Genomic DNA, 14,423 nt, shown 5'->3' with positions numbered 1-14,423 from the left:
AAACAAATTGTGATATATCCTTATAATGAAATACTGCTCAGCAATAAAAAGGAATAAACTGCTGATACATGCAACAAAATGAATGAATCTCAAAATAATTATACTAAGTGAAAGAAGCCCCACAAAAAAGTAATAAATTTATCCAAGAAAATTTTGAGCATGATATTCTAATAGTACATCCTTATGGGATATAGTCAAAGGACAAATGAACAAAAAAATCTCAAGAAAATCTTGCATTTTACTTTGAGGGTTTATTTTGGTAATGATATTGACATAGTAATTCAGAAACTGTTTTTTCCATGTAGTATAATTGAGTAATATATTGATATATTTGGGAACCAGGATTTTCACTATGGTAGAAGGGAAATACAAATGTGGAGTAGGGGAAGCTGAGGAAAAATCTTGTGATGATAAGTTTGAATTGGAGGTATCAGTGTGAAATCATGATTTCAAATAGATACACGCACATACAAATACACACGTTAGCCTTTCCACAGACAGGGCCTAGACACAGTGAAACCGCAGTAGCAATGAGCATAACTACCACCCAGATCTTGGTTACTACATAACATTTCTTCCTAAAAGGAACCAGGTTTCCTTAGAGAAATTATTTATTCCAGGTCTGGGGTAATGAAAGCACAAGGTGAGCTTATAATGTCTTCTTGTGCCAAAATGCAAACAAGTGCAGAAAGACCAGTGGGGACATGTCAAAAGGACACAGGAATTAGCTTGAGAAGCTCTTATTGAATCAAATTTGGGGCAATTTGAGCTTCAAAAACAGTAGCAATACAATAGATTTTAACACTGTATTGAAAAAAGAACTCATGAGTTCATACTAGTATTTTAAAAGAGAGTTGTAGCTCATTTATACATAAGAATTATGTTAAAAAGGAAGAAGAATTGAATTAGAAATAATTTTGGGCCACCAACGTAACTAATTAGGAAGCATTGTCAGTGGATCCCAAACACTCTGGGTGAAAAGCTGGAAAACATGATATTCATAGGTCTCTGAGTATCAGAGGGAGGGAAAAGGTCCTTTTACAACAGACAGTCCAGTGATGAAACTTAGCATGAGCAATAATTGTATGACCTGATATAATGTGCTTCCTGATGGGATGCAATGGGAAGCACATGCATCATCACATGTATCATGTTCTTGACCACAATGTTTGACCTGAATTTAATCATGAAGAATACAACGTGGCAAATCCAGAATGTGGGATATACTATGAAACTGTTGGTCAGGACTATTAAAAAAAAAAAAGTCCAAAAGAGTTAAAAATACAGCAGCGTACTTTTCTAGACCAAAAGAAAGCTAACAGATGTGATTTAAAAATGCAACATGTGAACCTTGATTGAATCCTGGATTATAAAAAACAGCTTTAAAAGGCATCTTGTGGGGCACCTGGGTAGCTCATTTGGTTAAATATCCAACTCTTGATTTCAGCCCAGGTCTTGATCTCAGGGTTGTGAGTTCAAGCCCCATGTTGGGCTCTGCACTGGGCATGGAGCCTACTTAAAAAAAAAAAAAAAAAGGCATTTTGTAATTATTGGGGAAATTTTCTTCTATACTATACATTAGACACTGACTTGTATCACAGTTAAATTTCCTGTGAATGATAATGGCATTTTGGTTATGTAGGAAAAACATGATGGAGTATTTAGGAATAGAATATCAATGATGTCTACAGCTATCAAATGGCTCAGCAAAAAAATTGTGTATGTGTGTGTGTTGAGAAAGAAGGAGAAAAAGCAAATGTGGCAAAATATTGACAACAGGTGAATATATGTACAGGAAATATGAGCCTCAGTATATTATTCTTTCAACCTCTGTAAGTTTAAAAACTTTCAAAATAAAAAGTTGGGTAAAATAGCAATAGCAAAATAAAGTTCAAGAAAAACAAATACCATTTTATGCCTATTAGACCAGTTCCTCCCACTTCACTGTGCTTTGTTTTTTAAGATAATACCCAGTACTGCCAAGGTTGTGGGAAGCTATAGTCGAATTGCCAGTGGCATGACCATAGGCTCAGCCTATGCGGACTAGAATGGAGCAGTGCTTACTAAGCACCGAGGCACATTTATACTGGGGGAGGCAGCCATTGCCCTGAGGATTCATTTCCAGAAATTAGGTTGGCAAAAGTAAAATGCTAGGCCTGAAAATTAGAAATGGAAACAACTTTAATTTCTAACAATAAGGGTTAGCTTTAGGAAATTATGCTCTGCCACTAGATGGAATATTATGCAAGTATTAAACATCGATTTTAAGACTTCCTAAAATGAAAACCAAATGATTATGGTTAGCATTTAGTTCTTTAAAAAAAAAAAAAGAAGAATGCAAAACCATTGTGATTCCAACTTCGAAAAGAAAAAAGTGTGAATGGGTATGAACCAAGACTAACTGGTAATATACAAACATTAAATTTATTGTATTACAGTGTCAGAATTATGGATGAATTTTTTTCTTTAAAGTCATTTAAAACTGTTGCAGCTTATGCAATAAAGAAAAAAGTAATCTCAACAGTTAAATTTATTTCTATAAAAACTTTCATGGGATGGTAGATAAAAGCCCCATACTTTAGTGTACCCTGTGGGTATTCTAAAGACCAAGTGACAAATTAATTAACCTTGCAAAAACTGTATGGAAGGGTATGGACTGGAAGGAAAGGAGAAAACTCAAAACTATGTGCCAAGGTGGTAGAATCCTGAATGCTATTATTTCTCTTGATATTGTTATTTTATCAGTACATTAAAAAGTGATTTAAATGAGAAACAAAGAATGAAACTCATAGTTACCCGTCATTCAACACTTGCTTTACATATTTTATCTCTTTTAAGCTATAGATGCACTCTTTAATGTAAGTTGGCTCTGGGGGTTGCTTTTCTCTCATCTCTCAACTGGCTGGCTTCCATACCTTCATTAGGAGACCCTGTTGTTGGGGCGCCTGGGTGGCTCAGTCGTTAAGCGTCTGCTTTCAGCTCAGGTCATGATCCCAGGGTCCTGGGATCGAGCCCCGCATCGGGTTCCCTGCTCCACAGAGAGCCTGCTTCTCCCTCTCCCACTCCCCCTGCTTGTGTTCCCTCTCTCGCTGTGTCTCTCTCTGTCAAATAAATAAAATCTTTTTTTAAAAAAAAAAAGGAGACCCTGTTGTTTTATTTCTAGCTTCCTTTCTCCCTCCACTGGTAATCGTACCTCCAGTCTTGCTTTGGAGAAATCATCCCTCTCTCTGTGTTAGCTATGTGCTCTTCTTGGTGGAGCTAATTCCATACATTGCTCCTTAACCAATCATATGTGGTGAAAGTGACTTTCTGGGACTTCCAAGACAAGCTCATAAGAAGCCTTCCAGCTTTTGCTTGGTTCTCTTGGAGCTCTGAGCTGCCATGTGCGAAGTCTAGCTATCCTGCTAGAAAGATCATGTGGAGAGTGCCTGAGACTACATGATGAGAGAGAAAGGCTTAACCTTCCAACTATCCCCACTAGGGTGCCAGGCATATGAGTAAAGCCACCATGGACCCCCCCCCCCCCCCACCCAGCCCAATCCAGTTATAAGTAGAATATCACCTAGGGATTGTATTAGATGCCATAGGAAGCTGAAAAATCACCCAGCAGAGACCTCCCCATGCTTCAGACTCTTCTAATGATTGTAGAGCTGCTGTGGTTAGTGTTTGTTGGTTGGTTAGTTAGTTGGTTGGTCAGTTGGTTGTGAGCAACAGAATCCGGCTTTGGCTAACTTATGCCATGTATTAGTTTCTTCTTGCTGCTGTAACAGCTGACTTCGTGGCTTAAAACAACACAACTTTATTATCTTGTAGTTCTGAAAGTCAGACATCCAAAATAGGTCTCACTGGGCTAAAAATAAGGTGTTGGCCGTGCTGCATCCCTTCTCAAGGCTCTTGGGATTCTAGAGGCTGCCTTCCTCCCTTTGCTCATGGCTCCTTCTTCCATCTTCAGAGCCAGCCATGCTGCATCTTCAGATCTCACTGACTCTGCTCCATTATCTTATCTCTTCTCTGGCCTACCCAGAGAATCCAGGACTACCTCCCAATTGTAAAAATCCTTAATTTAATCACATCTGCAAAGTCCCTTTTAGTATGTAAGGTTCATTAGGTTCCAGGGATTAGAACTTGGATATATTTATTTGGGTGACTATTATTCCTCCTACCATATTCCATAGAGGAATATTTTGGAAGGATACTACATTATCTCATGAAAATTAAGGAGTATTTGAACCACCGAGGTTTAGGAAGGGCAGGAGCCTTGTCATCTTAAAAGATTTGAGCAGTGGTAATTAATAACAGCATTAATAAACAGTCACACTTAAAAAGTTTTTACTATGCATCGGGCACTGCCCTAAGAATTCCATGTGTATTAACTCACTCAATCCTGGTACCAGTTGTGTGTGGTAGATACTATTATCTGCTTCATTTTACACATGGGGAATCTGAGGCAGAAAGACCTTCTCAGTAGTGCTATGCCAGTGATCTGAAAAAGCTCCAAAGGCTTTCGAGCCTCTGTCTTTTAGTTCACAATTCCAAATTCCCAGGACAGATCAGCCAGCTTGGGTCAGGCGACCACCCTGGACTATAGCTGCTGAGAGGGTCTGGTGGCCCTGACATAGCCATTGGGTGCCACGCTCAGAGAAAGGATTTGTATGAGCCATACAGCCATCTCCAAAAGTGTCCATGGCAAGAGTAGAGATGCTCCCAAGACCTTTGGTAATAAAGAAAAATATGTATGAATAACCTAAGTTAAATTTGACACATACAGTGATCTGTGGAAATTCATAGACAAATAATGTTTTCACTATCTTCAATACTACATAACCTGATTTAGCAATTGGCCAATTAGTGAGTAAAAAATTGGGGCTTAAATGTTACTTCAAAACTGACGGGATGATTTATTATTCCACTGTAAATCGAGCAACGGTTTCCAGATACTGGAGAACAAAGTTTTCTGGCATCAAAAAGTTTGAGAAATGTGATACCTTCCTCAGAGATTTACATCTCATGTTAGTATATTAAAGATTAATTCAAAGAAACCTGTTTTACTCTGTTCATTGGTTAAACCAACAGACCTATTTTCTTAGCACAACTATTAACACATCCTCCTCTGCAATATTTTCATCTTAACGCCAGTTTGGGTAGCTCCAAGATAATACACACATAAACCAAGATATTTATGAAACTTCACCGTTTCTTATCCTGGCAGTTGAAATTTAAGTTCAAACACAGTTTTCTTTCTTTGCTAATAACAAACTGATTTTTTTAAAAAGATTTTATTTATTTATTTGAGAGAGAGAGAATGAGAGACAGAGAGCATGAGAGGGAGGAGGGTCAGAGGGAGAAGCAGACTCCCTGCTGAGCAGGGAGCCCGATGCGGGACTCGATCCCAGGACTCCAGGATCATGACCTGAGCCGAAGGCAGTTGCTTAACCAACTGAGCCACCCAGGCGCCCAACAAACTGATTTTTAAATGTGCAGAGCAGTAATTCTCAAGGTGTGGTCCTGGGACCAGCAGCATCAGCAGGACTGAGGAACTTGTTAAAAATGCAAATTCTCAGGCCCTACCTCAGACCTACTGAATTGGAAACCCTAGGGGTGGGGCCCAGCAATATGCACTTTAACAAGCCCCCCAGGTGCTTCTGATAGAGACTAAGGGTGAGAGCTGCTACAGAGACTCTTCAGTGGCCATGTTTGATAATATTGAGCTCAAACAGTTCCCTTAAAGGCCATGAATCCTACAGCAAAACAGTTGGCTGAGAGTGACCAGCCATCCTGGTTTGTCTGAGACTAATAAACTTTCTAGGATGCAGAACTTTCAGCTAAAACTGGGCAGTCCCAGGCAAGCTGGTATGGCTGGATCACCCTCTTCCAGTCTGTATCTCCCATTTTACAGATGAGGAAACAGAGGTTAAGGGACTCACCTAAAGGCCTAGAGCTGGGACATTGTAGAGATGAGAGTTGAGAGACTGGGTTTTTACCATCATGCCACACTGCCTGCTACTACATGGGTCAAAACCACAGCTACTCGCTGCTCTGTGGCGTAGTGGTGGTCAGCTGGAGCTGGCTTTTCAGAGCCCAGATCCTGAGTCTGCCTCCGTCTGAGGGATATGTTCTTGGGGCTGAAAAGTAGTTCCATTCACAGAGATCAGAAAAAAACAACCTCTCTTTCATCTCCCACCGATTATAATATAGTATAGTGTAGTAGGATACTATAATATAGTGATGATGGCTGACTTTGAATTCTAGCTGCACTTATTAGCCTTGTGACCTTGAGCAAACTCCATCCTCTACACCTCAGTTTCCTTATTTATAGAATGGGGATAAAGATGGTACCAAAGGATTAGGTGTGTGAATGTACATGAAGCCCTAGCCCCAGTGCCTGGCACACAGTGAGCAGTCAATACATGTAAACAAAAATGATGTGGGATATCCCTCTTGTCCTTTCCATTCACACCTTGGTACCCACCCCCCCTGGCAAGCTCTCTTTCCCACTGCACTGCAGAAGATGGTAGAGAACCAAGGGATGGGAGACTATTCATTCAGCAAGCATTGTATGCTGATTAGCTGCTGCACACTATACTAGCACACCGTAGGTGTCCCACGCATGTTTTTGAATGAATGAAATGCCTGCCATACGCCAAGTGTTACATCAGATCTTGAGGATACAGGGATAAGCAGGATAAGCCAGACCCTGTAGAAACAATCAAATAGAGGATATTTTTAAAGAAAAGGTAATAACAGGGTACAGCAGGGATCATGATAGGAGGATGCAGAATGAGATTGGGTGGATACTAGAGGAAGGACCTAGCTGGGACTGCAGATGAGAGGGATCCGGAACAGCTTCCCAGGAGGACAACACAAGCTGAATCTAGGAGACTGTCTTGAAAGAAGTGAGGTGTGATGTTCTAGTAGAGCGACAGTATGGACCAAGGACAGAGGCATGAAACCACCATGGCTTTGTGAAACAAATAGAAGGTGAACATCTCTTTATTTTATTGAAGTATAGTTGACATACAGTGTTATATTAGTTTCGGGTGTGCATTCCCACAAGGGTTCCCTTTGCTTCACATCCTCACCAACACTTGTTATTTCTTGTCTTTTTGATACTATCCCTTCTGACTGGTGTGAGGTGATATCTCATTGTGATTTTGATTTGCATTTCCCTGATGATTAGTGAGGTTGAGCATCTTTTCATGTGTCTATCAGAGAAGAGGAACATCTTTTAACAGTTGGTTGTTAGAGAGACCATTAACCCAGCATGTCCAGGGTGGGGTGGGAAAGAGTGTATGTGCTCCCTCCTCCTGGCATACATGTGCACTGGGTTTTCTGATACAGATGTGGCTGAGTGGCAAGAAAATTAGACAGGAGAGTGAAGGCCCCTGTTCTCAGCTTCGGGGAAAATTTATTCTTTATTCATTTTTGTTCTCTAGAGCCAATTTCAAGCTTCTGCAAAGACTGGGTGTTCCCCAAATGCTTCAACAGACTGGCAAAGCAGCCAAAACTGAACAGGCTCCCCAGTTGTTCTAGGGACTTGCTGTTCTCCAGCCCTTTACCCTGAGGGGCCCTGGAGGCTGGGATGTGCAGGCCTGGTATTATCCCATTGACAGAAATAGACTCCCATGAATGGAAAGCAAGCACACAAAGGGAGATACATACCAGGCTATATGGGTGTGTACCCCTAGATGTGTTTTTTACCCCCAAAGTAGAGATTGGATATTTCTGACTCTTCTACAAAGCTGAACTTGGACAAAACTGCATGTAAACAAATTTGTTTCTCCAAATCACTGTCTTTCATCATTTCCCAATTAGATTGCAGTTTATTGGTTTCTAGAATTAGATTAAAGTAGTCGGTAGGCAAAACTCTTACTAAAATAATATCTGCCAAAATGAAAGGCTGCAAGTTGGTTTGAACTCCAAATGAATCAAAATATAATATCCACATCTTCTCTCTGATGTCTCTTTCCTAATCCTATTGAACTCTGAATTCTGTATAAGGTTTATTTGTCCTGTTCAGAAGCTTAGTAGACTAAAATGGAATTACTATACTTAAGACATATGGTTCTGAAGGAGACTAAAACTTGTTTTCTTCCTTAGATTTACAAGAAAGTCAATTTCAGCTCAATTGACTTAACTTCAATAACCATTTTTTCCTTCCTGGGGAAGTCAAGTGGGTTTCAGTTGCAAAGAAGCATACTGATCTCTTTCATTAAGAAAGCATAACGTTAAAAAAATTAAAGCAAGCCATGTCAGAGTGCATTGACCTCTCAGAACAAACTGGCACCATTTCTAAATGACCACAACAATTTACATGTGGTTGTTTTAACCCCCTTTCCCATCTACAATAGCAAACAAATATAATAACTTGAGGAAATAAACGGCATAAATATGTCCACAGAAGGAGACAGAATGGTTTAACAGGCTCTAATCTTGGCTCTAGCATCTTCAGAAAAGCTTAAGAAAGCCACCAGAATCTCTAGATCTCCTTGTCCTTACCTTCCAATGGGGAATGTAAGAGCTGAAAGTAGATTCATGGTTACTAAGGGCTGGGACTAGGAAGAAATGGGGAGAGACCTCTAATGGGGATGGGGTTGCTCTGTTGGGATGATGAAATGTTATGGCAAGAGACAGTGATCGTGGTTGCACACCTTGTGAATATACTAAAAACCACAGTACACTTTAAAATAGTGAATTTTATGGTATGTCTATTATATCTTAGAATTTAAAGAAAATACATGTGCGGGTGCCTGGGTAGCTCAGTCGGTTAAGCGACTGCCTTTGGCTCAGGTCATGATCCTGGAGTCCCAGGATCGAGTCCCACATCGGGCTCCCTGCTCAGCAGGGAGTCTGCTTCTCCCTCTGACCCTCCCCCCTCTCATGTGCTCTCTCTCTCAAATAAATAAATAAAATCTTTAAAAAAAAAAAAAAGAAAGAAAATACATGTGCTACTTCACGGGGCTATCATTAGGAGGCAGAGAGAAAGTACACACAAAACCTCTGTAAAACTCTAATGTGTCGTTTTTAGTGAGGATCAGTTGTATTAGTTGGGAGTTTTTTGTTGTTTGTTTGTTTGGGTTTTGATTGTTAGACACCTAACTTGAGACTTTACTGACCCATGTAACCAAACTGCAGGCCCTAAAATTAGAGATTCCAAGTGGGCCACATTCTCTCTGCCTCTCACCTTGGCTTTTCTGAACATCGCCTTCATTCCCTCAGTTGTGGCCGGAGCATGGGTATCGTGGCTGCCTGACCGGCAACTTCCATTTTGTCACCAGCGAGGTCTCAGAGTCTTTGGTTCTCTGGCCTGAAGCTCAGCACTACTGCACAGTTGCTCCATTTGACTCAATTTGGGTAAAATATGCAAACTTAGACCCATCACAGTGGCCTCAGAGATGACTTCTACAGGAAGATTGGCAGCTCCCATTAGAACCACACAATAGAGGTGCACTCCCCAAAAGAGGTGGGCAGAAGGCTGCCTTCACCAGACAAAACAACAGATGTCCCACACCAGACCAATGACCCACGCTTCCCCATGTTGGTGTCAGAATGGACTTCAGATGTCCGTCTCATCCAACCTCCTTATTTCATAGAGGAGGAAGCTCAGTTCAGAGAACTAGTTAGCAGAACCAAGACTAGATTTTTAACTGCCAACTTAGTGAATGAACATAAGTTGATGATTCTCAAATCCATACCACAGCACAAACTGGGGAACTTATTAAGAATACAGACTGCTGGGGCACCTGCGTGTCTCAGTTGGTTAAGCATCTGACTCTTGACTCTTAGTTTCGGCTCAGGTCATTATCTCCTGGTTGTGGGATGGAGCCCTGCATTGGGCTGTGCTTAGTGCGGAGTCTGCTTCAGATTCTCTCTCCCTCTGCTCTCATTCATTCTTTCTCTCTCTCTCCCCACCCCTCTCAAATAAATAAATAAATAAGTAAATAAATAAATAAATAAATAAAATCTTTAAAACAATATATAAACCAGCAGACACTGTCACATATAGAAAAAACCTTTATCTTTAAAAAAAATACAGATCACAAGGCTCCCACTTGAGACTTAAATAAGAACTTGGGGACTATCGTGTATGTGAGTCTGGATTCAATTACAAGGGCCTCAGATGATTCTGATGTTTGGGCTTTACCACTTAGGAAAGAAAACCTGATACCTAGATCTCCACCTTGAGATGCTCATGCACTGAACTGAGCTGTGGGAGACCCTGATGTGCAGCTAAATTTGAGAACCACTAACTTAACATAATGCACATTAGAATCACTGGGGAGGCTTTTTTTTTTTTTTTTAAGATTTTATTTATTTGACAGAGAGACACAGAGTGAGAGAGGGAACACAAGCAGGGGGAGCGGGAGAGGGAGAAGCAGGCTTCCCGCGGAGCAGGGAGCCCGATGCGGGACTTGATCCCAGGACCCCAGGATCATGACCTGAGCCGAAGGCAGACGCTTAATGACTGAGCCACCCAGGCTCCCCTGGGGAGGCTTTATTAATATAAGTGCCGGGGCCCAAATGTAGAGTAATGTAAATGTAGAGTTACTTAAGATGAAATGCAAATAAACACATGTGATACTATCAAATGCAAATGACTCATCTAAAGTGATATGAACTAAACAGATACCTTTATGGAACCTGCGAAGTTGTGCTACCCTCACAAATGACATTTATATCTCATACTGGGCCTGGAAGCTGGCAAATTTATTTAGACACATCCCATTTCAGAGGTAATAAAATATGGGGGGAAATGTATATTTTAGAGTCATGGAAATATGGTGCTATCCCTATTTTCAGATGAGGTTCTAGAAGATTAAATGACTAACCCAAAGTAACATAGTTCATTATATGGCCAAGCCAGAAATACAACTTAGCTAGAGTTCTCCAGAAACTCCTCTACGAACAAACTTTCCATTTACAAACTTTCCTTGACAAGAACAAAGCAATTTGCCAAAACAAAGTTTTGTCAGCTCTGCCTACAGCCAGCAGTTGGAATTAGGAGTCCCCTTGGGCTTGCTAATGGACATAGTGGCAGGCTTTTAAGACCTAACTGATCCCAAGGGTGGAGTTGGTATGTCTTTCAATGGAATTAATTTTAAAGTATTTTAAAGCAGATACAATTTTAAAGTATTTTAAACTGAAAATTTGGAGCCCAAAAAGGTATAAATGCATTTATCTTTGAAAACAATAATTTAAAAAGTCAAGATGATTAAAGAAGGAAAAATAGAATGAGACTAGAAGCATGAGGAAGAAAATGGTCAGTTGGATCAGTTTTATGCTTTGAATAGATCATTATCAAACTGTCAGCATGACCAAATTTATCTGACATTGTATGGTTCTTTTCTTTCTTTTAAAATTACTATTTAGTTATAAGGAAATTAAATGTTCGTTAAAAAAAGAAAGCAACAGGGGCACCTGGGTGGCTCAGTCGGTTAAATATCTGCCTTAGGCTGGGGTCATGATCCCAGGGTCTTGGGAATGAGCCCCACGTCGGGCTCCCTGCTCAGCGGAAGGCCTGCTTCTCCCTCTCCCACTCCCCCGCATGTGTTCCCTCTCTCGATGTGTCTCTCTGTCAGATAAATAAAATCTTGAAACAAAGAAAGAAAGAAAAAGAAAGAAAGAAAGAAAGAAAGAAAGAAAGAAAGAAAGAAAGAAAGAAAGAAAGAAAAAAAGAAAGAAAGAAAGAAAGAAAGAGAAAGAAAGAAAGAAAGAAAGAAAGAAAAATTCAGAAATAAAAAGGGTAAACATTGATCTTCTTCCCCATCTTATAAGAGATAATCAGTTTGGTATATATTTTTCCAGAATATACATGTCTACAGTGATTTTTCTTGGCTCATGTGTGCAGTTTGTAACTTGCTTTTTTCCATTGAACAATATATAGTGACCATCTTACATTATTTTAACCTGAAGGCAAGTTAAACAACTCACTGTAAGCACGTTGAATTACTTGTGTGGTGCCAAATGTTTGTTTGACATTATAGAGATGTCCCTAAATGCAGTCCAACTCTCTCAGCTTTATTAAAACTCTATTTATAAATCAAGCCCAAAGTCAGTGGACAAGATGGCACGTTCTTTGTTCTCCTCTGACTTTCAACCTTTGTAGGGTAGCAAACCCCCCTCCCTAGTTCCTCATAGCTCCTGTCAGCAGTGTGCTGGCAAACTGGCTCTGGGTGGAGAGGGAACCCTAATTTGTAGCAGGTTTATTGGTTTCCACGTTGTAAATACTTCCACTATAGTTTGAAGTACCAGCAGTTTAACAGTTGGCTCCCAAAATTCCTGAATATTTAACATTCAGGTCTGAGGTGCTGGAGCACAGCAGTGTCCAGCCACTCAGTGATCAATTATGGCACCTATAGGACTCTTTTATCTTGATATAACACTATTGCAGGCTGATTTCCTACATAGAGTCACTGCACCTAAAAGAAAGGCGGGTTTAATGGAACAAATGACCAAAAACCAAAGATGGGAGGGAAAAAAATGAATTAGGGGAACACCCCTCTCGTATTTCCTTATTTGCCTGGAATTTCTAGAATAAAAACCTCCAAGTATAATGAGGTTCTTCTGTTAGATGTATAGGTATAAATATTATTATGCTAACATTTTTTTCTTTTCCCCGATAAAAAGTAGTCCACAAGTCTGGTTTTATGTTCTATTAAAGGCTCTTTGCAGTTTTCCCTTTCCCAGATGTTAAATAGCTTTTTCCTCCAGTATTTTTTCCTGCATAATGATTTTTATGGAAGCGAATACAGTATGCATTTTAAAGTCTTACCAGTTGTGACAATAAAATAATGGGACTTTTAAAATCTAACCGTGTATTTGGAAAGATAGGAAAACTATACATTTATTTTCTTAGGAAAACACATGCTCATTCTGATGAGAACGTCACTGCTCAAAATATTTTGGAAATCCTCTTGTTGAGTTGTCTTTAGCACAAGATTATGAAGTGTGAATTAAAATTAGTTAGGTTGCCCCATAACACTGCTTCGTATGTTTTAAATTAAAAGTAGAACCTCTGATGTGGGATAAAAAGCAATGGATTTGGAATCAGATCTGGATTGAAGTCCAACTCTGTTTTGTAACTCTGCACATCCCTTAACTTCTCCAAACTCACTTTCCTCCTCTGCGACTTGAGAATAACAGTGCCTACACCAGGGTTGTCCTGGAGATTAAATGAAACGAGGCATTGTTATAGTACCTTGTGCAATGAAAATGCAGGTTATTATTGGCCCAACTTGATTATAATTGAACGGGCTCAGCTATTTCCAAAATTCAGATGTAACCACTGAAGGCATAAATGTTCCATCACTGAAAAAAATATTCAAATGAATGTGGAAAAGGCTCTGATGCCTCAGGTCAGTTTGTTGAACCCCAATGAGAACTCACCTGGGGTCCAGAGAAATATTCTGTGCAAAACCTCTCCTTACTCTCCAGGTCCTAAGCATTCTCATTTCCTCCTGCGCCTCTCCTTCTCAGCACCTACTCCATTGGATGAATGTAGGAAATACTGGCTAAAAGCAGAGCATTTATAGAAATGCAATTTGAAAGGATCCTGGCTAGGCTTTTGACAAGAACATTGTCATCTCTCTCACACCCAGCAGCCTGAGCCAGCCAGCCCTCCTCCTTTTAAATGGCTGGCTCCAGTGTGCCGCTAATCTTGCCATTTTAAGATAGCCTCGAGGGGTGAGACAAGTTCCATAGTGGAACACAGGGCATAAGCAGGATGTTTTGTACAGTCCGAAGCAATGAGTGAGAAATTAACCCCAAGCCCGGCCAAACCACAGTCACCAGCACTGCTAAGCAAATCCCAGCCATTTGCCCCCCAACCTCCTCCATCACATGAGTGAAATATTTAGCCAGGTTACCCCAAGTTTCTTGCTGTAAAACTAAACCTTTGTGGTCTGTGGGAGCCATTACCGAAGTCTGTCATCGGCAATGCTCCTTTCAGTACTCTTAAAGTATCTTCTCTTTTTATATTTCATGTTAATCAAAACAATGAACAGCCATCCCTTAGGTATTCCAACAATGCCTTACCACATATAGTCTGCAAAACAGAACAATAGACAAACATCAGTTTGCTGTATTCTGTATCATTTTTTTAAAATTTTAGTTTTTAAAGTGTGCCTTCATTATAAGAAAGTAAGAGGGGAAACTGCTTACCATTCTGAGGGGAAAAGAAAAGCTCTCACATGTGGCTGTAAAGTGTTCATTTATGGTGATGAGTTGTCCTGCATCATAACAACCTTATAAATGAAGGTTTGCTGGGGTCGCCCTCTGTAGACTCCACTATCTGTCAGGGTAGGGTTCTGTAGTTAGTGCAGGTAGAGTATAAAGTGCCTTAAAAAGAAAAAGAAGAACTTTTAGGGGTGCCTGGGTGGCTCCCTCAGTTAAGCGTCTGCTTTTGGCTCAGGTCATGATCCCAGGGT

The sequence above is a fragment of the Mirounga angustirostris genome, unplaced genomic scaffold (assembly GCF_029215605.1).
Source record: "Mirounga angustirostris isolate CCGP_5_RB_7025 unplaced genomic scaffold, mMirAng1.0.hap1 SCAF_6, whole genome shotgun sequence".
Classification (NCBI taxonomy): Eukaryota; Metazoa; Chordata; class Mammalia; order Carnivora; family Phocidae; genus Mirounga; species Mirounga angustirostris.
Note: the sequence above shows the minus strand (reverse complement) of the source record.